A 23,292-nucleotide genomic window follows, 5' to 3' on the forward strand; every position below is an offset into this window, starting at 1 on the left:
CTTGAGAGAATCTTTCAACATACACCCAACCAAGATGACGTCCAGCACAAAGCCAGCCCGGTAGGAGAGCCGCCAGTGAACAGGACTCGTACATGGCTGACTGCCAACGGGAAGTGACACCGCTGGCTCTCAAACGTGCTCTTGCTCGCGTTGGGGCTCACACGGCAAGCGGACTCGATGGCATCCCTGCGGAACTGGTCAAGTGTCTGGGGGAAGTGGCGCAAGCACACCTTGCAGCAATCCTCACCGGCATTATCCACGGCGACCCCATCCCAGAGGCATGGCTATTGGGAAAAGTGTCATTAATACCAAAGAAAGGCGGTGACAGCAGCCTTCTCAGGGATCACAGGCCACTCACAGTCACCAGCGTACTGTATAGGCTTTTTGCCCAAGTGCTTAAGGCCTGGATGAGCGCATGGGCGGAGCAAAGTGGTCACCTGACGGAGCTGCAAAATGGATTTAGACGGGGTCGTCGGGTGGAGGACAACCTGTTTGTGCTCTCCCAGTGCATAGGAATTGCACGGAAAGAATCCCGCGGCCTGGTGACATGCTTTCTCGACGTCACTAAGGCATATGACAATGTCCCACACGGCCGTATGCTGCAGCACATGAGCGAGCTGGCTATGCCATCCAAATGGATTGACCTTCTGCGGCGCTTATACACCAGCAACAAGGCAGTGGCATGCTTCGGAGAGGTCCACACGGAGCCAGTGGCAATACACCGGGGACTGAAGCAGGGGTGCCCGCTCTCCCCGCTGCTATACATGCTGTATGTAGCGGGGCTAGAGAAAGCCCTTATTGCGTCGGGACTTGGTTTCACGCTGCCCTATTCTGAAGATGGACTCCCGCAAATGTGGACACTACCGGGGCTGGTCTTCGCCGATGACCTTGTCCTGCTCGCTGGAAGTGTGGCTGAGCTACAGGGACTTGTCACCGCCTCGGCTGAGCATCTGTCAACACTGGGACTGGCCTTCAACACGCGCAAGTCAGCGGTCCTGTGCTTCTCCGACCCAGAGGACAAAGCTCGCATTGTGCTGCTGCCTGGCGGTGAAGAGGTTCCACCGATGGACGACTATTGTTACCTTGGCATCACTTTCAACACCACTGGCGACAAGTATGCTACACACGAGGCTTTACTGAAAGAAAAGTCGAGACGCGCCAGCTGTATCCTGCGCAGACGGTGCTTATGGGGGTGCAACCGATACCTGTTGGTCCGTGACCTGTGGAAGTCGGTGCACGTCCCATGTCTCACCTTTGCGAACGCTGTGGTGTGTGTGTCGGCGCCAACACGGGGGTGGCTCGAGCGTGGTCAGCGAGAGGTGGGCCGCCTTGCCTTGGGCTGACATGGCCGAGTGGCTGTGGAGGCCATACAGGGTGACTTGGGATGGTCAACGTTTGAGGCTCGCGAGGCCACCAGCAAAATTGCATTCGAAGAGCGACTCCGAGTCATGAACGACGAACGCTGGGCGCGGCGATTGTTCCGCTACATGGCATTCAAGGGTGTACGCACACAGTGGTGCAACCGCCTGTACAACCTCCGTCGAAAATTCGGCTTCACTGCCTACCCGATCGAGGTTGGCCCGCCGCACAAGATCACGGAGAAGGTGCGCGCTCCAGGGTGAAAGAAGAGGAACGCGCTCACTGGCAGACCGCAATGCACCAAAAGTCTACCTTGGAACTGTACCGCAACCACAGGCAAGATATAGGCCGGATGCGTGTCTACGACAACAGCAGCGGCAGCACACTCCTCTTCGAGGTCCGTGCGGGGGCACTGCGCACGCTGCTGTACTGCCGGCACTACGACATCACACCAGAGGTTCAGCAGCAAAGTGCAGGGCATGCGGGGACCACGAGGAAAGCATGGAGCACCTGGTGCTGCACTGCCACAAGCTGCGCCCACCCGCCAGAGTCAACGCCACTATACGCCTCGAGATTCGCGATCGCTGCGCCGCCTGCCGGCGCTTCTCCGCGGCGTTTGCGGGATTAGCGCTGCGTGGCTGATAGGTGGTCATGCAGTGTTTTGGTTCCTTTCGATTCCCTTTGCCTTTCTGCGCTCTAAACAACTTGTTTTGGTGACGTCTGTAAGCTAAGTCAACGTTTAGGGCACTTAAAAAAAAACAGCTGCGTCTTGGAAGAGCGCTCCAGCGCCAACAAGAGCTACCCGGGGAGGCGTTTCTGCGCGCTTCTTGGCCGCTCTTGCGGGCGTCGGCGATGGCAGCAGCATATCACCGCTGTCACCTTCGAACCCGTCAGCACAAGTGAATTCTATTTATTGTCGCCTCGTTTAGACCTGATATTCTCACTGTAAGAGGTTGGTTCGTTTTGCAGGGCAGACAACAAATGCGGCTTTGCTTCGAATATGTACGTCGTAGAAAAATATGTTTCGGGGACGTGATAACCCAATAGCTGACAAAAACTTGTGCCTTTTATGGGAATATAAGCCACGCGAAAATGTTAAGTACACTCAAAGGCTGTGCATTGTCAGATATGTGCCCACTCATGCCTTATAATAAGAACCAAGGTATATGTTAATGAAACCACGGGAAAATGAATGGTCTGCAAGTAAGGAATAAATAGAATAGTCGTACGGGAATGAAAAAAAAAACCGAGTGCAGCTTCTGAAATGCTAAAGACGTTTGTTTGAGCAAGGTAGTATTCACCAGACCAACTAGATGCGAAAGGCACTGGTATTTCGCAAGATATGGGGGGGGGGGGGGATGAGGAGGAGGACGCTCAACTATCGTTGTTTACTAATGCGGAGCGAAATCAACGCATGAACGTTTTAGTAATCACACACACAAGCTGCGTGTTCACTTTTCTTTTGTTTTTCGCCTTGAAAAACGGCTGATCACTCGGCGGACTCATTTTTTGAAGAATACAGGCTAGGCAGTTCACAAGCGATACGAGGTGTCGTTGGAAGAGTTGATTAATTTAATTGATTGCAGGGTTTAACGCGCCGACGCAACGGAGACGATGAGGCACGCCGTAGTGGAGGGCTCCGGATTAATTTTGACCACCTGGAGATCCTTAACGTGCGCCGAAATCTCGTACACACGGGCTCGTTGGAAGAGTGTCGTATCTGATAAGGGTCTCTGATTTCGATTTATGCTAGATTCTGCAGTCTCCCTGTGTCATGACTCATATGACGATGTTTCGAAGAAGAGTTTGGTCACGGACGCGGATTACTCTATAAGCCCATCTTCGCGCTTCTCGTGGAGGATAAATGTAACACGTGAATCTTTGCGAGCGCTCACCTCGGGACAAGACGACCCAGCATTAAATTTGTCATCGCGTGCTGACTCCGAAGTGTAATTTTGCATTATCCATCGTACTTCTTTGGTACGATGTTTGTGAAATTTATGCCGCATTGGCTTGTCATGGTACTGATCAATATCTGATATGCGATATTGGCAGGCGTAACTTGCGTGCTGTCAGGTATGAGTGCTCCGCTGGATTTTGTAAGTGCACAAAGTCGATTTACATCATAGTGTGTGTGGCCGCAACATGACCATCGGAGGAAACACTGCTTACGGAGACACTGCCACTAAATTACAGGGCAGCGGAATTACAATCAGCTGCATGCAAATGCTGGCTTCAGGACGCCGGCCTGGGACGCACGCCCGGCGCTCATATAGATCTCACTAAGATCGCGTCATAAACGTTTATACTCTCGTGAACATGCCACGCTTGCAAACAGAGTGCCTGCTCCACGTTATTCGGTATTTCGAACGCCGACAAACGGTAAATCGCTGTCTTGAACGAGCCCCAAAAGCAACGGCGACAGGCGGGAGCGGGCCGGGGACTCCCGCGCCTGCTTTCGAAACGGGCCGCTAGGGGGATTTCAGTGGCGCCCCTACAGGCCGCGCTCGAGGCGTATACAACAGGCGCTAGGGTTCGAGGACGGCGTCGACAGTGCCATGGACGTACACACGACGAAAGAGCGACTGTAACTCTGGCAGCGATCGGTTCGGCTGGGTGCGGCTGTGGTGACGGTGCAGTGAACGCACGAGTGAACTGCAGTGAATGGTGACAGTGCAGTGGACGTACATACGCATGCAGTGTACCATATGCACAGAACTGCAGGAAAACTGCTACCTTTAGTTTTCTCGCTGGTGGGGACGGTGCAATGACCTTAGGCATTCAGCCGGTTTTTTTTTTCCTTTTTATATGTGTTTTGTTAACTTTTTCACCTGGCTTGGACATTTCGGTGTCCGCCCGATACAAAGGGTTTCTGGCCACAACGATCATCATCATCATCGAGGCTTTTCACTTCGTCTGCGTCGGTGGTAGCATCCTCCCTGTTCTGTGGTGGTAGGTTGGCTCCTGAGCGCACTGGTCAAAAGCAGCTCAAAGTTGCTTTGATCAGCCACGAAGCAGCTCTTGAACCGGAAGGTACGTGGTGGGTCCCATGAAGAAGCAGCTCAAAGCTGCTGTGAGCTGCCAGCGATCCGCCGCGGCAGGTGCACTGTGGAGCTAGGTGAAGACTTGCTGTTTGTTCGTGTCGGCACCTCGCGCAGGCAGGCGCTCCACAACGCGACGTTCGAGCCCGGGTAATTATTATTTGGTGAGAAATCATTACAAGAAATAGTTTTTGAAAATGGCTGTCAAAGTAACTACAAAATTTCTCTGTTGCGTCAAGAGCCGTTGTCGGCGCAACCAAACGTGCCGTTTCGGCGTGTACGGGACGCTGTTTTCATGCATGTTCCGTTTGCGGCTGAGCACATTTCGTGAGGTGAGCACTGGCGGGTCGAAATTAACTCTTTACCTCACACAGCCGGAGCACTACCTGCGATTTTGGGTATAGGCTCCGGACAGCGAAGTTTGCCGCGCGAGCGCACCGCCAGCCGCGACATACGCGCACAACTCTGGGTCGGTCCCGCCGCGCCGACCGCCTTCAGCGCCAGTGAACGCAACTTAGCAAAAAACGTTTGTTACAACGTTATTTGCGCGTATATGTACTACATAGTGCAACAAAGTCATGCAAAGTGTTATACAGTCGGGGGAAGCTTCCAAATAAAACGGGGCACTGATAAAATGTTGTCGCCTCGCTGCCGAGCCGTGGGCTAGCACAACTGGGAAGCATGTGTTCAAGCCTTTGCATTCTCCCGCGGATTTTTCTTCTCTGTTTTTTTTCCCGCAGATACCGAGCATGCATGGTTACTGAATCTTGAAAGGCCCACATTAAGCGAGAGGATTACATGCTGCCGTGGTGTACAATCAGCTTGTTAGTAGGCTGGTTATAGGCGGCCAATACACATAACTGCGCTCTGAATTTGGTAACAAAGAGGGCCCCAAGCACAGTTATAGCATTGTAGCTTGATCCCCCAGCGGTTCTACTCTGCTTCATCTAATATTCCACGTGCTTATACCGCCGAATTAAATACATATAACCACATATGGGGCGCGGACACTTATAGGCGTTAATGTTCCCAAATGTTTTGCGAACATTTGGATAGCATAAAATCACCGCCTCTTCTTGCAAAAGAAACAATGAGATTGTTGTCTAAGTCACTGAAAAGCAAAGAAAAATTGAGCTAAGACGTGCCGTAATCAAAGTTGGAACAATTTGTACACGGGAAAAAAAAATTTTCGCGTTCGGGGAGGAGGAGGAGGAGGACAAACTTTATTTATCCCATCCGTTGTGATTGCGGTCACTCCGGACCAGTGAGGGGTGTACTCAGGGAACTAAATTTTTTCTCCCGTGACTTTTGTTGCAAAAGTGTTGACGGTAATAAAAGCGCTACTATTCCTTCCTAACGGAGGTCTCCGGCCGAACCCGTTGTCGTGGAGAGAAAAAAAAAAAAAAAAACCCGAATATGAATATTCCGTAATTTATTCCGATACGCCTATTAGATGTTCTGCTTACCCCTCCCCCTCCCATCCCTGCCCAAAGGAATTTCTTGTGATAGCCTTCTCGTGATGAGTTTCTTTTTGGGGGGCATGTTTACTTATATGCAACTAACGTACTGGGCTACAACTGGAAGCCCAAAAGTTTCTCGGCGAAGCGGGCACTTATTAACGTCCGCACTTTCGCTATACCCCAAAAAACGTGAATTTCATACTGTTACATGTATGGAGCATCACATTCGGATCAAAGACCTATATGTAAATCCCGTGTGGTCCAGTTGGTAGTTATGCAGTCGCATGCAAGTGCACTCACATGGATGGAATACCCCGCGCGGAAACATCGCGCAACGTCTTATATATTTGCAGACAAAGCCTCCTCTTTTGTGGAGCCAACAATATTAATTACGTTTTCTTTTGAAGCGAAACATGCTGAGCTTGAGAAAGGTTTGCCCCGCAGGCAGGCTGTACAAGCGTTTCTCTTCTGAGAATTACGCCTATGCGGCTTTATATGCCTTCTCATACGCGAGTTCAACCGAATAAATCCTTCTCCATTCACATGCACTATGTGGCAGGATTACTTTACAATCTCTTTTAAGCTAAAAAGGGGCGACTAATATGCTTAATCCGCGCTGCAAAAAGAAGAGCGCCCACGAGCCAGCAGCGTACCGGCTTGCGGGGACCGACCCAGTGTTGCGCATACTGCCGAAGGGGGCGCTGGGTGTCGCGGGCTCCGTGTCGCCCTCTGGGAGCTGTCCGGAGCCTATACTCGAATCCTATGGTGACTGCGACGAAACGGTAGCGTACCTCGAGGCAAACCGACGCAAAATCCCATCGCATTTGCTTCACCGAGCGGTCACACAAACATTCAATGACATTGTTCAAACGTTGCCATTTCCCATTTTCCCATTTCCCACTTTCCAGCAAAGGTGGCGCCACCGCGCGCCTTTTTTCCGAAGCTGTTTGTTGATCGGCGTCCCGTGCGAAGGCAGCCGGAGCATTTGGAAACGTGGGGATTCAGAACGCAAAACCAAAAACCAATGGAATGTGCTGTGTACTGCAGTGTAGAAGTCATTCACGTTCATACCTTTCCCAGTGATAAAAAAGCCCGAAAGGTTCGCATAACTATGCTCCGCATTGTAAAAGGTGTCAGCAACACAATGAGGTTTGCAGTAGTCACTTCACGAAAGCTGACTTCTTCTGGAGCAATATTCGTAAGTTTAGTTCGCTCTCTCGTTATTGATGGTGTGTTTTTCGTGCAAGTTGAGTGTGTCGTTTATGAATACATGGTCTGCAGCCACTGAAACCGCGGTAGAAGAAAGGCGCTGTGCCGCCATTTACATTCCTATGCGCACGCATGAGCAGAAATTGAAGCTAAGAAAACCATCAGGAGAACTTCATCGTTCTGTTGTTAAAGGGACACTGAAGTGATATGTAAACATTGCGGGATTACTTGCGCAAATTGTAGTCCGGAGTCCCCAGACCATGTTTCGACCACCCTGGGCGCGTTTACGCGATTTTATTTAGTAGAAAAATTAATTCGAAAATGCTGTCCTCCTCTCTTTACGCTCGCCCATTTTCTGCGGCGTTTTCGTGTGACGTCGAGAGGAGCCGAGTTCGCAATTGGCTGCGCTATGCACGGCTCCCCTGCCTTCAGACAGTCAGTCGGCCCAGCGTTTCGTCCGCCGGCCGCCGACGGGTCGTCGCAATTCGTTCGCTCAGTTGAAACGAAGCCAGGACACGTTTGTGAATGGAAGAATGTGCGTTCCTTTAGTTTATTAGTTTGTACACTGTATCTAGCTCCGAGTCCGGGTCGCTCCACACAAGCGCTGCACAAGTGCACATGCGACGCTTCGCTGACTGGTACGGTAGTAGGAAAATCTAAGGCCACTTGAAGGCGGCAGAAGAGTCAGCGAAGTCAATATAGGTACTAAGGAAATAAAATCAACTGATATTTTTACCGTACAGCGTAAAACTAGGGTGCGGGAAGCACTTTTTTGCGCTGGGCGAACAAGCACAGCGGTCAGCAGCACGACTACGCATCTGCGAACGCTTTTCCGTCTACGAAATGCAATTGCTAGACGTGAGCTATTGTGGAAACTCGGGCGACGCTTACTGCACGAGCGCAATACAACAAATAGTCACTTAAGCTGCTTGAAATGCCAAAACTAAATAAAAATGTAAACTGGTTGTACAATATATACCCTATACAGTCGAACACGGATATATCGAACTCCAAGGGGATCGCGAAACAGTTCGATATATGAAAAATTCGATATAAAAAATATGGGCTCGCAGACCTCACCTATGGCGGACGATCCCTTACCGATCGTCGCATTCATGAATGACAACTAATTCCGCACTCACGACGCAACAGGACGCTTTATTTCCGTGAAAAAAAAATCGCTGATCTTGGCCTGCTTCTTTGTCCTGGAAATGAAATTAAAGACGCTGGTCTCGATCTTCTCGAGGCTGCACAACTAGAAAATTCCAGCAGTACTGTGCGCCTTCGCACACCATGCACAACATGCACGCAAAAGAAGAACAGCGCGCACGTACCACAAGAACTTTGAAGGTAACAATTCCAAGGCTCTCTGAACGGACTCCAACGAAGCGCTCGCGATGGTCATCTCCGAGAGAAACAGTGATCTCCAAAAGGTGCGGGACAACTCGCCAAACAGAAGCAACAGCAGCAAAATGCAAAAGAAGGAGGAGGCCGCGCCAGCGCCTTCGTTCCCTCTTCCCTTTCCCGAGACGACATCGGGGGAAGACAGACCCAGAGAGAGAGAAAAAAAAACTCTTTTTCGGCAAGCCGGGGAACTTACGCAGCCGAAAAAAAAAAAAAAAAGGACAGGCGCAGTCGGAGCATCCCTACCTCACATTTTCCAAGCATTCGGGCTTGTGTGCCTAGAGAGATTTAGCATACCGGGCTCCGTCCGCTAACGCTACGGCGGCCCGGGGACCGACTGGGCAAGCGCAAATTCGTTCCGGTAGGGGGGATTAGCTCCGCGAGCCAGTCTTCGCCATGCCCGCGCATTCCTCCACATCCTCCTCAACCTCAATCGGGGGTGCAGGGACCACCGAAGAGCACCTTCCAGCTCGCGCGGCGTTCGATATACCCAATGTCGGGAAAAATACGGTTCGATATAAATGTACGAATTCCTATACTTTTACACAGAATTTTCAAGGGGATAATTTATGAGTTCGATATAGACAATAATTCGATATACCCGTGTTCGATATATCCGTGTTCGACTGTATTACAAAGGCCAGCGGAGCCCGCTCCGTGGCCGAGTGATTTGGGGCGCTGGATCTGCGACCGCAAGTATTTTGCAAGTGAGGAGTTCGAATCCCCGCGGGTACGTGCTTTTTTGTTTTTTTTTCTGTAAGTTAACTTTTTCGTTTTCCGCCGATGTTTTCTATATTGAGTTCACCTTTTTTTGGGCCGCAACGTTCATGGCTCCACGAAGTAGTTCACAAAACGCGCGCAGGCTGGCACTGGCGCGCTAGCGACCCAGCAAACCACTAACGTCTCTGCGACGTCCCAAAAAGATCCGAACGTCTATGTCCCAGCACTATCTCTATTAGACATCCGTACAACGTGCGATATTTTTCTGAAAATTTTTGGATGTTGAGATAACGTTGCTGGTACCTTAATGTGGGACGTTATTTCAACTATGCTGAAGACGTACTCTAGATGTTGCTGCTGCTTCATTTGTGGACGGTATTTAGACATATTTTTCTGACGTTGTTCAGATGTTGCTGGTATGTCTGCTTGTTACTTCGTACATGTCTATCACAGTTACATATTTTTAGCTATATCTGCTATACCTTATTTTCAAACTCTCCGCAGCCGTAACCTTTTCATGTTACCGAGGGTTTTGTATGTGTTTTGTATGGGTTTTGTACCGAGGGGTTTTGTGCAAGTTTTGTTATCCACCAATATTGCTTTTACAGAAATATAAATGCGGAGGACATAATAAATAAATTATCATCAACATATGCCTGAACAAAATTTGATGCCTAAAGGAGTTTTCATTCACTGAAACCACCATTTTACTTGGTCCTTGTGCTCGCTCTCTCCGATGTTTCTTTGCGCGCGGTTGAGATTTTGTGCTTGTCAGCACTAGATCTCGCGTATGCGCAACCTTTTCGTAACAAAAGACTTAAAATAGCGTAAACTAGCTCAAGGCGTGATTTTAAGTATAGTTTGTGATACCGCTCCGGAAAAAAACATTGCCGGGTTCGCCCATGCATTGCTGTGAAGCTGGCCCCGTGAGGAGCGCGAAGAGTCTGAGCTAGGCGTCAGCCTCTGTATGCAGCAGCCTTTCGAACAAACGTAAAAGCCGGAGGCTGACAACCGACAACAGCGAAAATGGAGGACCAAAACAAATTCCAATCCTTCAGGGCTGTCGGCTTTGGCAGAAGGCATTACGATTCCAGCTAATCGTATATGTAAGGTAAAACAGATTTGGCAACCTTGCCTAACGCTCGAAACTATTGTATAAAGTCACTTTACGTTGTCACGGCATGAGAGTGTGCCGACATGCACTATGGGGCACAAATAATGTAGGTTGGTTTCCAAACAACCTTCTGTGTGTATAGGCGCGTGCTGGTTTTATACCAGGGAGTATGCAGGCTTATTGAGTATGCAGTATGCAGGCTTATTGAGCAAGACGAGTAACCGGTATTGCAAACATACAGTAAGGCATTTTTGTTCAAATTTGGAGGGATATTTTGGTACATTTGCCACAGCCGTATTATCCCAATATTCAGATAGGCGTTACAGTAGAACTGCACTCAAGAGGAGGAGGACCAGCCGGAGGAGAAAACTTTAACAGTAAAATCGAGCTGGTTAGTGGGCAGGCTCCTCAGTCCCAGACGAGAGAGAAAGATTCATTCTTCAATTCACCGAACGTCACCCCGAGTTGCCCAGGATTTGTTCTTTGCGCCTGAAGTGGTTGGAAAAAAATAAAAAGCTGCCTGGACATATTCATTGGTTTCGAATTGTGTTATACTGAAAATTGGCATGTACACTATTTATAGCGCTCGTTAGCGAGTATATCAAGTTTTTAACACCGTAATCATGGCATAACTGTTCGGGTTGAGATTGAGCTCGTTACGATAACGATGGATCGATAGTAATTAGGTGAGCGAAAGCTTTCTTCGAGTACTGTGGACAACATTATCTGCGGCGTAGCACAAATCTCATTGCATTGCATATCCACATGAACTTTGTGAGCCTTAAAAACATCTCCAAACCTCCTGGGACTGTGCAGAAAAATGAATGCGTTGGGCACAGAACAAAAAAAAAACTTTCATCTAACACAAGTCAACAAAAACGAAAGAAATGGAAAACACCCGTTTTATTTCCTGCCGTGCGCCCCGCTGCTTCATACGTAGCATTACACTGTTGAGTCTTCATAAGAGCATCTCAGAAATATTTCGGGGAAGCTTACGCATTTTCAGTACTTACCAAGGAGCTCTGAGCACTGAAACTCGCAGATACGCTAGGTAGAACGCGTTACGCACGATCGTCAGAGCGGTGCTCTCTGAAAGACGTTATCGCTCTCCTCGTGTGTTGTAAACTTGTGCGGGATAAAGCTTGAAATTTTTCAGAGCTGTCGGAATCTGAATAAAAACACGCTTTTTAAGGCCCCAGAGCATCAAAGCGGGCGATTTCTAGCAAAGGCACTGCTGCCAGTCACAACCGGACGATCGCGGCGCGCGTGTAGCAGACGACAGAGGAGCGGGTGCCTCAGACGTCACATCCAGGGGGCGCCACTCAAATATCTCACCGTCATTTCGCGCAGTGCCCAAAGTTGAGTATAAATTCCTCCCGCTAAGATAAAAACTACATAAAATACACTAAATGTGTACTAAGGCTACAGTTCGAACTATTGAAAAGTTTATTGTTGTATACAGTCAAACCTCGATATATCGAACACGGGTATATCGAATTATTGCCTATATCGAACACTCTCTATATCACGCGGAAAATTACATGCATTTTTTATTTTTTATTTCGAACTGGGACGGACATGAAATGGGTATATCGAACTCCGCCACCCCGGACTGCCCAGACCGCTCGCGCTCTGTTGACAGGCGGCGAGCTAACCCGCAGTACACTCGAGGATAGCGGTGGCGCGATGGGCGTTTCCGACTTCTGCGCATCGGTTGCACCGAAGCAGAATTGGACGCTTCAAAAGAAGAATGCGAGCTTGAAGAAACCTGGGGCCAGCTGGAGCGCTTTGTTGGTGCTGAGCCATGAAGCATGTGCATTGATGACTTTGTTGGCGGTGACGACAGCACCGGAACGACGGCGGAGCTGACGGATATGGAGATCCTAGCGGGGGTTACAACTGAGCGCACAAACGAAGACGCTGCCGAGGTTGTACCCGCAAGCGCTGATAGTGCCCCGCTCCCGACTTCGACCGAGGCTTCAGGGGTTTAGGCCCTACCGCACCGCTACTGCAGCGCTATAGAAGGCACCGGCCTGTCGCTTGTGGAACGTTTAGACTACGTTGAGGAAGTCGTGTATAACACGCCAGGCTACCTTGCTGCAGTACTTTAAGCCAAAAGAATAAATACTTTGAAGCACCAAGTGAGTATTTACTGCACAATTCGTTCATTTATTAATTTGTACCAGTTTATGACGCGTTTTTTACGTAATTTTATATATCGAATTCTGGTTATATCGAACTATTTCGCGGGCACCGTGCAGTTCGATATATCGAGGTTTCACTGTATGCTGTTTTGAGACCGCAAAATAACGACGGTGCTATAAAGCCAGATCATATGAGCCAATCCAATCCACTAGTCATGACCTTCGGCGTTCAACGGGTGCAACGCATGCAACGGCCAGACGCGTGCTGCGCCGTTCAGTTTAAACGTGTTACAGGATGAGAGCCTTGAATGTTACTCAAATGTCTACTGTTACTACTGTGAATGAAAGAAGACTGTGTGCAGCCGTGTGAATTGTGTTGTGAACTCAACTCGTCTGGAAGAGCTCAGCGAGCCAAAAGCGCGACGACAGTTGTCACCGATGCAACGCTATTTAGACCGTTGCAGTTGCGACCTTGTTCATCGCCTTCCCCTCGTGAGTATTGTGCATTTCAACGTCATTACTAATGAAATATCACGGTTTATTAGTTTTGCCAGCATGTCTCTGAAAAGGCATATGGGTTGTACGTTGTTGCTGCGTTGTGGGAAACGTGCCTTCGAAATAAAGCGGTGGCGTTACAGACGGGGCGGAGCGATAAGCAGATAAGCGCTTGCGCGTTGTTCACCCCAGAAGCACAACGTCGCATCTCATCGCGAACGCGGCCACAACACACACACACCCACACCACTTCGTTCGCTTGCCTGGCTACAAAGCTTTGTTTGGGCAGTCAGCGATGTCATGGCGATACAGAGCTGTGCGAGGGAGATGTGCTAAGCACTCGTAAAGCAAGGAACTTTCTCCATCGGAGGCAAATTACTGTCGACAGAAAGGCGGAACCGTGAATGCTTGTCGCGCTACTTGCCGCCTGTTAGAAACGCAAGCGGCCTTACGTAGGCACGCTATTTCGCTTCCGTTCGCCAAATGCAGAAGCGGCTTAACGTACGGCGCATGCGCAGTGAGAACGACGCAAAGAATAAGCGTTCTCCAACATTTTGCATACGGTTGCGTACGTTATTCTAAAACTCTCTAGTTTCCGCCCCGTCCGCTCCATTGGCCTACACCTTCCCTCGAACCTACCAGTTCAAACTCCTGTGAAGCGTGCCTCAACAAAAGCAGTTGTTGGTGACGCGATCTTCAATGGATTTACAGCGCACGTAGACGAGAACATAAGAAGAGAAAATAGGACCAAGCGGTGAACTCGAGTTTTATTCAGACACGAAAGACATAAACCAGGACACATCCGATAGGAATGGCAACACCACCTGACGTAAACATCATCTTGCGCCCTGCCAGCTACACCCGTTGCTCCTACTGGCTCCGCAATGCTGATTTGCCAAAGTGGACTAGCTGTGTGGAGGTTTGGTCCATACTCTTTAGCACAGCCTCGTTTCCCACTCGTGCTGAAGGCACAACGCCTCAGAAGTGTCATCGGGATTTTTTGCGTTCGCAGCGCCTTTTGTACAGTCAGTAAAAAAACAGAACGGGAGATTGTGCACCTGAACGGGAAAACTCTGATGTGCAGCAGTGATGTAATGAACACGAGTGGCAGGAATTTTCATTGTTATATCCTGTGCCTATATATTTCTGCGATTTGGGCAGAGAAACTGTAGAATGACAAAATTTGTGCGATGATACTCAGCACGCCATGGAACGGAAGCGCCCAGCCACTAAGTGCGCAATTGAACGGAAGATGATAGGTATAACATTAAGCGACAAGAAGGAAACGGAGTGGATCAGGGAACGAACGCGTGTTAATGACGTATTAGTAGAAATTAAGAAATGGAGGTGGGCAAGGCATGTAATGCGAAAGAAAGATAACCGTTGGTCATTAAGCGTAACAGAGTGGGTCCCTAGAGAAGGCAAGCGTGGCAGGGGGCGGCAGAAATTAAGTTAGATGGGCAGACGAGGTGAAGCTTGCGGGGGTAAATTGATCGCAGTTAGCGGAGGACCGGGATAATTGACGATCTATGGGAAAGACCTTTGCCCTGCAGTGAGCGTAGATTGGTGGGTGAAGATGATGACTCATTCCTAAAAGAACGCAAAAAAACTCAGCCCAGCCTCAAAGAATGCAATTGTAACTTTTGTATTTTTAACACGCCGTTCTGCTGAATATAGCAACCTTGTTTTCGCGCAAGTTGGTGTCTCTTTTATGTCTAGCGCTGAACTGCAAATGCAACACCAAACTCGTAACAAGACTGACTGCAAACTTTCACTTGGGGAAGGCCTACCCCAATAGCATTGCTATACAGTCAATTCATCCCACCTATGCAACGAACAAAGCCTGCTGTATGCCGTAAAATTGAGCCAGTATCAATTGCAGATTGCGTGTATCATGTTTTACTTCACGTGCGTCTTGTTTGCGTCCTGATTATCCCGTCTACCAGTCACGTTTGTTGTTTGCCTAAATGCCACCTAAGTCTTTATATTTTGCATGTGCTTCATTGCTGAGACGAATATTTTTAAACTTGTTTATCTCCTGGTGCAAGCCAATGCCATCCATGCCCCACCCTTCACTGCATTGTAGGATCGTGCGGTGTGGCCTCATTAACTGTATATTGATGCAAAGTTGAATTGTAAAAATATTCGGCTGGCTTGTGTTCAGGGCCTAGTAGGTGCAGTAATAACCAAAGTAAGAGGGGGAATCTATTATTTTGGTTTCATTCCTACCTGTTTTTAAGCAATGCCGCAGCCACCACTGTCACATGTCTGTTGTTTAAACGCTAACGTCACTGAAATAACATAAGCAAAATGCACATCATTTAATGAAAGCCTGCCAAAACAACTCACTACAATAGAATTCTAACCTGAGAAATTCGAATACAGTGGCCACTGAAAATTTTACATAGAGTTTAAATTAAGGGAAGTCTATGTTTAAATTTGAGTGTGCAGTACCTATTTCTTGCACTACCTTGATGTTTCCTGCTGTACAACGTATATTTCAAATAAAAATGTAGGCCTAACAAGACAAGCGAACAGGACAACAGGACGAGTTTTTCAGTGATGTGGTTTTGAAGGTTTAGTTATGCATATATACCAACTAGCCCACCTCGCCATTGTGCTGCAGGATGTACGTCCATGGCAGAGACGCTGTCCGGGTTTGTGCATGTTTCCTTTTGCCACATTTTGTGGACATGGCTTCATCGGTGTATATATTGTCACTTCACTCAAAAAAGTGGTTAACATAGACACAGAAAAATATTTTGCAAGTTCAGGTCGGACCCGTAGCTGGGCTAAAATGTCCTCAGAGTCCCGATTCACGAAATATAGTGCGTATAAATAGTGGTACCTCACATTAGCAGTCATAATTTTAAGGTTGCCTTAGTAGTGCCAATTCTGGCATTAAATTACATCGACTCCGATCGACTCCGCTCTCTTCCTTTCCCTTAATGTCACACCCATCATCTAACGTTCTACGGCCTGCTAAGTAGTCCCTAATTTCAGTTAGACCGTTTTATTGACCCTGGAAGTATCTGCCCCGTAGGTGAGTACCGGTAAGCTGCAGCTGTCATACACTGTAGTTTTCAAGGACAATGGTAGGCGGCCACTCTGTATTATACCAGCCTTAAAAGCTGTATTAACAGCATAGATTTTCCTGTACCCATGCCTAGATTGAAGAACTGGATTGCAAGGGAGGTGCTACTGCAACAGTCCACAAGGCGCCTGCTCGAGCTACTTTTGACGGTCAACTTGGCACAGGAGTTCTCCTGGTTTGGGAAAAAGAGAAGCACCCTTTTTTCCACCTGCGAACGACATCCTGAATTCTGTGTAACTAGATATCTTCGTGTTGTTACAGACATCAAATTCTTTCATTAGACAATGTATAGGGCCCAGATTTTTATTGACCCGCCGCGGTGGCTCAGTGGCTAAGGCGTTGCGCTGCTGAGCACGAGGTCGCGGGTTCGATTCCCGGCCGCGGCGGCCGCTTTTCTGATGGAGGCGAAAAGCAAAAACGCCCGTGTGTACGAGATTTCGGCGCACGTTAAAGATCCCCAGGTGGTCAAAATTAATCCGGAGCCCTCCACTACGGCGCGCCTCATCGCCTGAGTTGCGTCGGCGCGTTAAACCCTACAATCAATCAAATCAATCAGATTTTTATTGTCAGTCACATCCTGCGCAAATATCAACATTGTCGACAACCTGCGGCTTCTTAGTTTTATTGCTAGAAGAGGCATTTAATTTCCTTCAGCCTTTGGATCATGAAATTTCTACTCACTTTCCAACTAATCCGGTCCGCAACTATTTTGACAGTTTCTGGGACCACAACGAAGAATGAAAACTGTTCAAGAATCCCTACCATAACTGATGATGGAGGCATGCACCATAGAACCACCATTGAATTATTTCCTTGCTTCGATGCCTTTTTATTTTGTGTTATTGCTCCTTGAGCGTATCACTTGGTGTGAATCATGTAGTTGTGTGTATATCTGTCTTGTAAATATTATTCAATCATTTCCGTGTTCCCCGTTTTTTCGTTTGTTGCCAAATCATATCACTTTGTGTGAAATATTGAAATAGTGTAACACTGTATTGTTTTCCTATCCAGACTTGAATAAGTTGTTGCTAAAGTTTTTTGTTGTTTTATTGTTGTCCTGCCATTTCGCTAAGTGTGAATTATTTCATCACGTAAATTACTACTGCTCTTGTAACCGCCGTACACTCATTTCTGTATACTCACCTTTTCTAGTGTGTATAACCATTTCCCTAGATGTTGGTTTGTTTAAAGTATCTCAAATTTGTATGGCACTCACACCCACCACTCAACACCACGTTTGTGTTTCCAAGGTGCTTTTGGTGTATTGTTCCACAAATTGTTCACTAGATTTGAACTATTTAGTTCCGTAAATTTGCTTTGTTTTTGTAACCACCATTGAATCATTTGTTTTGTTTGCACACTGTTTTTTTTTCCACACTGCTGTTTTTCACCCATTTCACTTAATGTGAGATACTTCAAGTTGCATAACTATCTTGTGCTTGTACGCTGGGTTTACATGTCATGTTTGCTTTTTTTCTATTTTTGTCAAGCTTTTTGCTGTGTTTGACTTATTTAATTTGTCATGAATATTTTTACTATTCTTGCAAATATACAATTTGTACCCTGTGGGCCAGGGCAAATAGGAATCAAAATAAACTGGTTGTGTTGCGAAAGCATATTACATAATTTTGTGAAGTCAACATAAACTGTGTTACTGAACTCTTGTGTTTTATGTGTGCATTAAAAGCTTTCTTACCACTCAGCTACACTTACTTACATCTAGGTTGGCAAGACTGTCATTTTATAGTTTAATTTTTGAATTGTTTCCCTTATAGTTTATTTTCAGAATGCCTGTACAGCCATGCTGGTGGTACAATTCGATGACGCTACTGTTGTTGCCTTAGTGTCAAGGTCACTTGTGCTGATCAGGACTGGTTTGCTGTTACTTACTGCCACTTGTTTTCGATGCGACATTTCTTGTTTAGAGGAGTGCTTCGTGTGCTTCTGCAAGAGTGTGTGGTCAGCTTGTTACTTCACATATAAGACTTCATGCAGTATGCAGCACTTCAAAAGTGGAAACATTATTCTAGAAACCAGGTGACAAGTAACAGCAAACAGTGCTGAATAGCTAGTAAGACATGTATTTGAAATATTATTGCCCACAACACGTAGGCAGTGTTGTGCCAGAGCGCCTGGCCCAAAGGCGTTGCACGAGGCGACGCGCCGACAGCGAGGCTGAGTCACGCCTCTCCCTTTGTCGCTGCGGCGCGGCCGACTCCTGCATCTCGAAACGCTGCGGCGCGGCCGACTCCTGCATCTCGAAACGCTGTGGCGCGGCCGACTCCTGCATCTCGAAACGCTGCGGCGCGGCCGAATCTCTCAGCGGAGAACGACCCAAACAAGGGCATGTCGCTACGCCCGGAGGCGAGGTCACGGAGACGGCGGCGGCATCGCTCTCCCTTTCCCCATTGGCGGCGCAGCTGACTCACCGCTTCGCTACCATTCGTCGGAATTCAAACTTCAGGCAGCGAGAGCCCTGATTGGAGCATTTCGAACTTCTTGGGGCCACAACGAACTCCCGGGCTATAAAAGAAGCCCGGAGGCTCTCATCGTCGGCATTCCTCGGCGGCTTCTCTCCGGCACCAGTCTCTTCGGAAGCACCGAGTGAAAGGGTGCTGTCGCCTTTGTGCGAATGATGTAACTTTTGCTTACCCTGTATATACTGTATATAAATGTTACTTCAACTCTTCGTCGGCCAGAGGACTTCGTCGCTCTGCTCTGCGCCGCGTCGATAGCGGACGGAGCAAGGCAACATCGCTACACCGGTGACTGCGCTCGGGTGGCCAGTCGCAACAGTGGTGGCAGCGGTGGGATCGACCGGCAACGGCTACTACCTGGTGTGGTAAGCGCTCGACGTTTTCTCTCAGTTCGCCAGACTTCTCTAGCACAGGTTATGGTAGTTTAGAGAAGGGCTGGGTGAAGCACTGTGTATAGCTTTGAGTGTTTCATGCCTAGAGAAAGTGTTTGAAACCAAAGCTAGTGCCGAGAGGTAAGCAAAGGAGCGTAGAGAATTACTTGCGCGTGCCTTACTAGTAGCTCGATAGTATAGGAACGGCAAGGGAATTCTAACGCGGGTAAGCAGCAAGAGGCCAGTGCAAACGATGGAGGACCTTACAGTGAAGGAACTCATCGAAATTTGCCAGGAGCTGGGCCTTGGCTTAGGCCGTGCGAAACGGAAGCAAGCAATTCTTGAGGTCTTGCGGAAGGAGAACGTAACGGCTGAGGAAGTCAATTAGGCCAGGGCTGAAATCAAAGAGCGCCGCGAGCGCGAGGAAGCCGAAAAGAAAGAGCGCCGTGAGCGCGAGGAGGCGGAAAGACAGGAACGCAGGGAGGAAGCCGAAAGGCAGGAACGGGAAGCCGAAAGGCAGGAACGGGAAGCCGTAAGGCAGTTCGAGTTGAAGCAGTTAGAGTTCCGGCAGGGCTCGCCGGCGCCTAGCGTAGCTTCTCCAAGGGCTCCTGCGAACGGTCCGAGAATTCGGGACCAACTGCCTCCGTTCGTTATTGGCGAGGACATGGCGAAGTACCTCGTTAAGTTTGAGCACGTTTGTGAGCGAAACGATATCGAACGGTCTCTGTGGGCGCAAAACTTGTTAGCCCTGCTTCCTGGAGAGGCATCGGATGTGATAACGTGCCTGTAGAAGGAGGCCTTTGAGAGCTACGACGAGGTCAAAGAGGCTCTTTTGAGGAAATACAGGTTGTCGCCTGAGGCTTTCCGGCAGAGGTTTCGGTTGCGAAAAAGGGCAATGAGTCGCATATAGACTTCGCATTTCGTCTGAAGGCTGACCTAATTGAGTGGCTCAAAGGCGAGGAAGCCTATGACGACCGCGACAAAGTGGTTGAGTGCATAGCGCTTGAGCAATTCTACCGCTGCGTCGAAGACGACGTCAGGTTGTGGCTGCAGGATAAGCTCCAAGAAGTAAAGCTTAACAAGGCAGCAGAGTTAGCTGAGGAGTACTACACCCGCCGAAAGTTGCATTATAAGGCGGTGCGCATTGAAAAAGCGGACGGTAAGGACGCTTTTAGGAAGAAGCCTGAGGAAGGGAAACAGCTAGCGCGTCGCAGTTTTCGAAAAGACTCACCTCCTACGAAAGAAACTGTTGGGGAAGGCATAGATGAGTCTCGAAAATCGAACAGCGATGCTAAGCAGCGCGCGGATGCCGCCCGGGCATTTGAGTCGCGGAAGCAGATAATCTGCTACAACTGCAAAAAGGAAGGGCACATCGCGGCAAACTGTAAACAGAAGGTTGCATTCGCTACGATCCGAGAAACCGAAAAGAACATGCGGTTGCTCGAGCCCTACATGCAGGAGATAAACGTGAACGGCAAGAAGTGCAGAGCACTCCGAGACTCCGCAGCAACTATGGACGTAGTCCACCCGTCACTAGTTTCTCCAAACGACTGCACAGGAGAATGCGCGTGGATAAGGCAAGTTGCCGAGGAGCAGAGCGTTTGCTTGCCGATTGCGAGGGTCGTCATTGAAGGCGGTTTTGGTAAGCTTAACACCGAGGCGGCCGTGTCCGCAGCGCTCCCCGAGCATTTTCCTTATCTCTTCTCTAATAGCTCGGAGCAACTGCTCAAAGAACAGGGAAAATCGTTCTTTACCAGTTTGGCGTGCCTGGCACTCACGAGATCGCAGGCGCGGAAGCTCTCCCAGGAACTTGACACTACCCCAGCGAGCGAAACTGTAAAGGCGGGGGAGAAATGTAGCCCGAGCTGCGAGCCGACCGCACACTCTCGCGATAGGTTGGTTGAACCGCCAGCGGCCGAAGCGGATTGCGTCACCCCTTTCGGCGGAGAAACCGAAGCGGCGCCGCCGTGTGAGGCGAACGATACGTTGTCCCCAGTCTCCGACAGCTGGCATGAGTTAATCAAGGTGGATCGAGCAACGTTCATTCGAGAACAGCAAAATGATAGCTCGATAAAAGCCTTGCTTGAGAATGTGAAACGGGGCGCAAAGAAAAAGAACGTTTCATTTCATGAGAAGTCCGGCTTGTGGTACCGCAGTTACACAGATGCAAAGGGTCAGAAGTACGAGCAGCTTTTGATCCCGGAAAAGTATCGCCGTCAGCTACTGGAACTCGCGCACGAAAACGCGTGGGCAGGGCACCTCGGTCTGAAAAAGACAAAGGCTCGACTTGCGCTAGAGTACTACTGGCCTAAATGCTGGAAAGACATCGAAGGCTTTGTGCGCTCTTGCGACACATGCCAAAGGGTCGGCAAGAGTACGGGTAAGTGGAAGGCGCCTATGAAGTTGGTACCAGTCATAACTGAACCATTCCGTCGGCTGGTGATCGACATTGTTGGGCCTCTGCCCGAGTCCGAGAACGGTTGTAGGTACATTCTAACCGCCCTTTGTGTCGCGACAAAGTTCCCGGAAGCAGTGCCACTCAGAGAGCTCAATTCTCCTCAAGTGGTTGACGCGCTCCTTTCAATATTCGCTCGTGTCGGATTTCCTGCGGAAATTCAGTGCGACAACGGTAGCGTCTTCACTAGCTGCCTAACCTCGACTTTTTTTGAAAGGTGCGGGATCAAAGTGGTGCACAGCTCTATCACCCGCAATCCAACCCAGTGGAGCGAATGCACTCAGTGTTAAAGCGAATACTGCGAGCCCTCTGCTTTGAGCGAAAACGCGATTGGGAAGCATGCGTACCTGCCGCTATGTTCGCTTTGAGGTCGGCTCCACACGAAAGTACGGGGTTTAGCCCTGCGGAGCTGGTGTACGGCCGGAGTCTCAGAACCCCGCTGCGAATGCTGCGCGAGTCTTGGGAAGCTTACAGTGAGGATCCAAACGTGGTGGAGTACGTTCTTAATCTACTGCAGAGGCTCGGGAAAAGTAAAGACCTTGTTGAGAGCCACATGAAGGCGGCACAAGCATTGTCGAAGGCGTACTACGACAAGTCGGCTAGGAAGCGTACGTTCGAAGTGGGTAACCTAGTGATGCTGCTGCGCCCTTCGAAGAAAAATAAGCTAGAAGTTCATTGGGAGGGGCCAGCGAAAGTAGTGTCGAAGCTATCTGACACAAACTACGAAGTAAAGCTAGGCAAACGGCAGAACAAAATCTACCACAGCAATTTGATGAAACCCTACATTCAGCGTCATGCTGTGGTGAACATAGCTTTGAATGCCGAGGATGAGGAAGGCGCAGATATTCTGACCTCTGCGGACCTGAAGGAAGGCACTTCGGATCTCCTGCGGGAGCAAGTGAGGTTAGAACCCTCTCTAAGCGAAGCGCAAAAGAAGGACTTGGAGAAGATAATTTTCGAGTTTGAGGATGTTTTCTCTGATCGGCCCGGAAAGACTACGCTAATCGAGCATGACATTGAGTTAACGCGGGACGAGCCGGTTCGTAGCAAGCCGTACCGATGTTCTCCCGTACAGAAACAGATTATGGCGGACGAGATGAAGCGCATGTGTGACCTTGGGGTCATTGTCCCGAGTGAGAGCGATTGCACCTCCCCTCTAATACTAGTTCAAGTACCTGGAAAGGACCCCAGGCCGTGCGTCGATTACCGGCGCCTCAACGCGATAACCCGAGACCAGACGTATCCGATTCCGAACCTCGAGGAGCGGGTGGAGACCGTATCCAAGGCGAATTACATTTCCACACTAGACCTCGTACGAGGCTATTGGCAAGTGCCCCTCTCTGAGCGTGCCAGCAGATACGCTGCGTTCGTTTCCCCGTTCGGAACCTTCCGTCCCGTCATGTTGAGCTTCGGTCTCAAGAACGCGCCGTATTGCTTTTCGAAACTAATGGATCATGTACTTCGCGGCCTCTCAGAGTACGCGCTCCCTTACCTCGATGATGTCGCCATCTTTTCGAACACATGGGAGGAGCATGTAGAGAACTTACGAGTCGTGCTGAGCAGGCTCAAAGAAGCCGGCCTAACAGTCAAACCGTCGAAATGTCACCTAGGTTGCGCCGAAGTGACGTACCTAGGACATGTAGTGGGGCGCGGCCGACGCAGACCGTCGGAAATCAAAGTAGCCGCGGTTCTAAACTATCGCCGACCAACGACTAAGTCCGAGATAAGGGCGTTTTTGGGTTTGGCTGGATATTACCAGCATTATGTGAGAGATTACTCCACACTCGCTAGTCCTTTAACTGACGCTCTCAGAAAGACTGAGCCAGTAAAGGTGGCATGGGGCACATAGTAGGAGGACGCGTTTTAAGCGCTGTAACGAGACTGAGCGAGGAGCCAGTTCTAACGGTCCCCTACTTTTCCAAAAGTTCGTTATTCAGGGCGATGCGAGC

The 23,292-nt window shown here is 49.1% G+C and overlaps 1 pseudogene; it reads left to right on the forward strand.

The window, feature by feature from the left end:
- Positions 1 to 19,141: 19,141 nt before the first annotated feature.
- Positions 19,142 to 19,692, forward strand: LOC144180466 (uncharacterized; annotated as a pseudogene).
- The last annotated feature ends 3,600 nt before the right edge of the window (positions 19,693 to 23,292 follow it).

Source organism: Haemaphysalis longicornis, unplaced genomic scaffold (genome assembly GCF_048455015.1).
Source record: "Haemaphysalis longicornis isolate Haplotype H1 unplaced genomic scaffold, Haemaphysalis longicornis Haplotype H1 scaffold_4, whole genome shotgun sequence".
NCBI lineage: Eukaryota > Metazoa > Arthropoda > Arachnida > Ixodida > Ixodidae > Haemaphysalis > Haemaphysalis longicornis.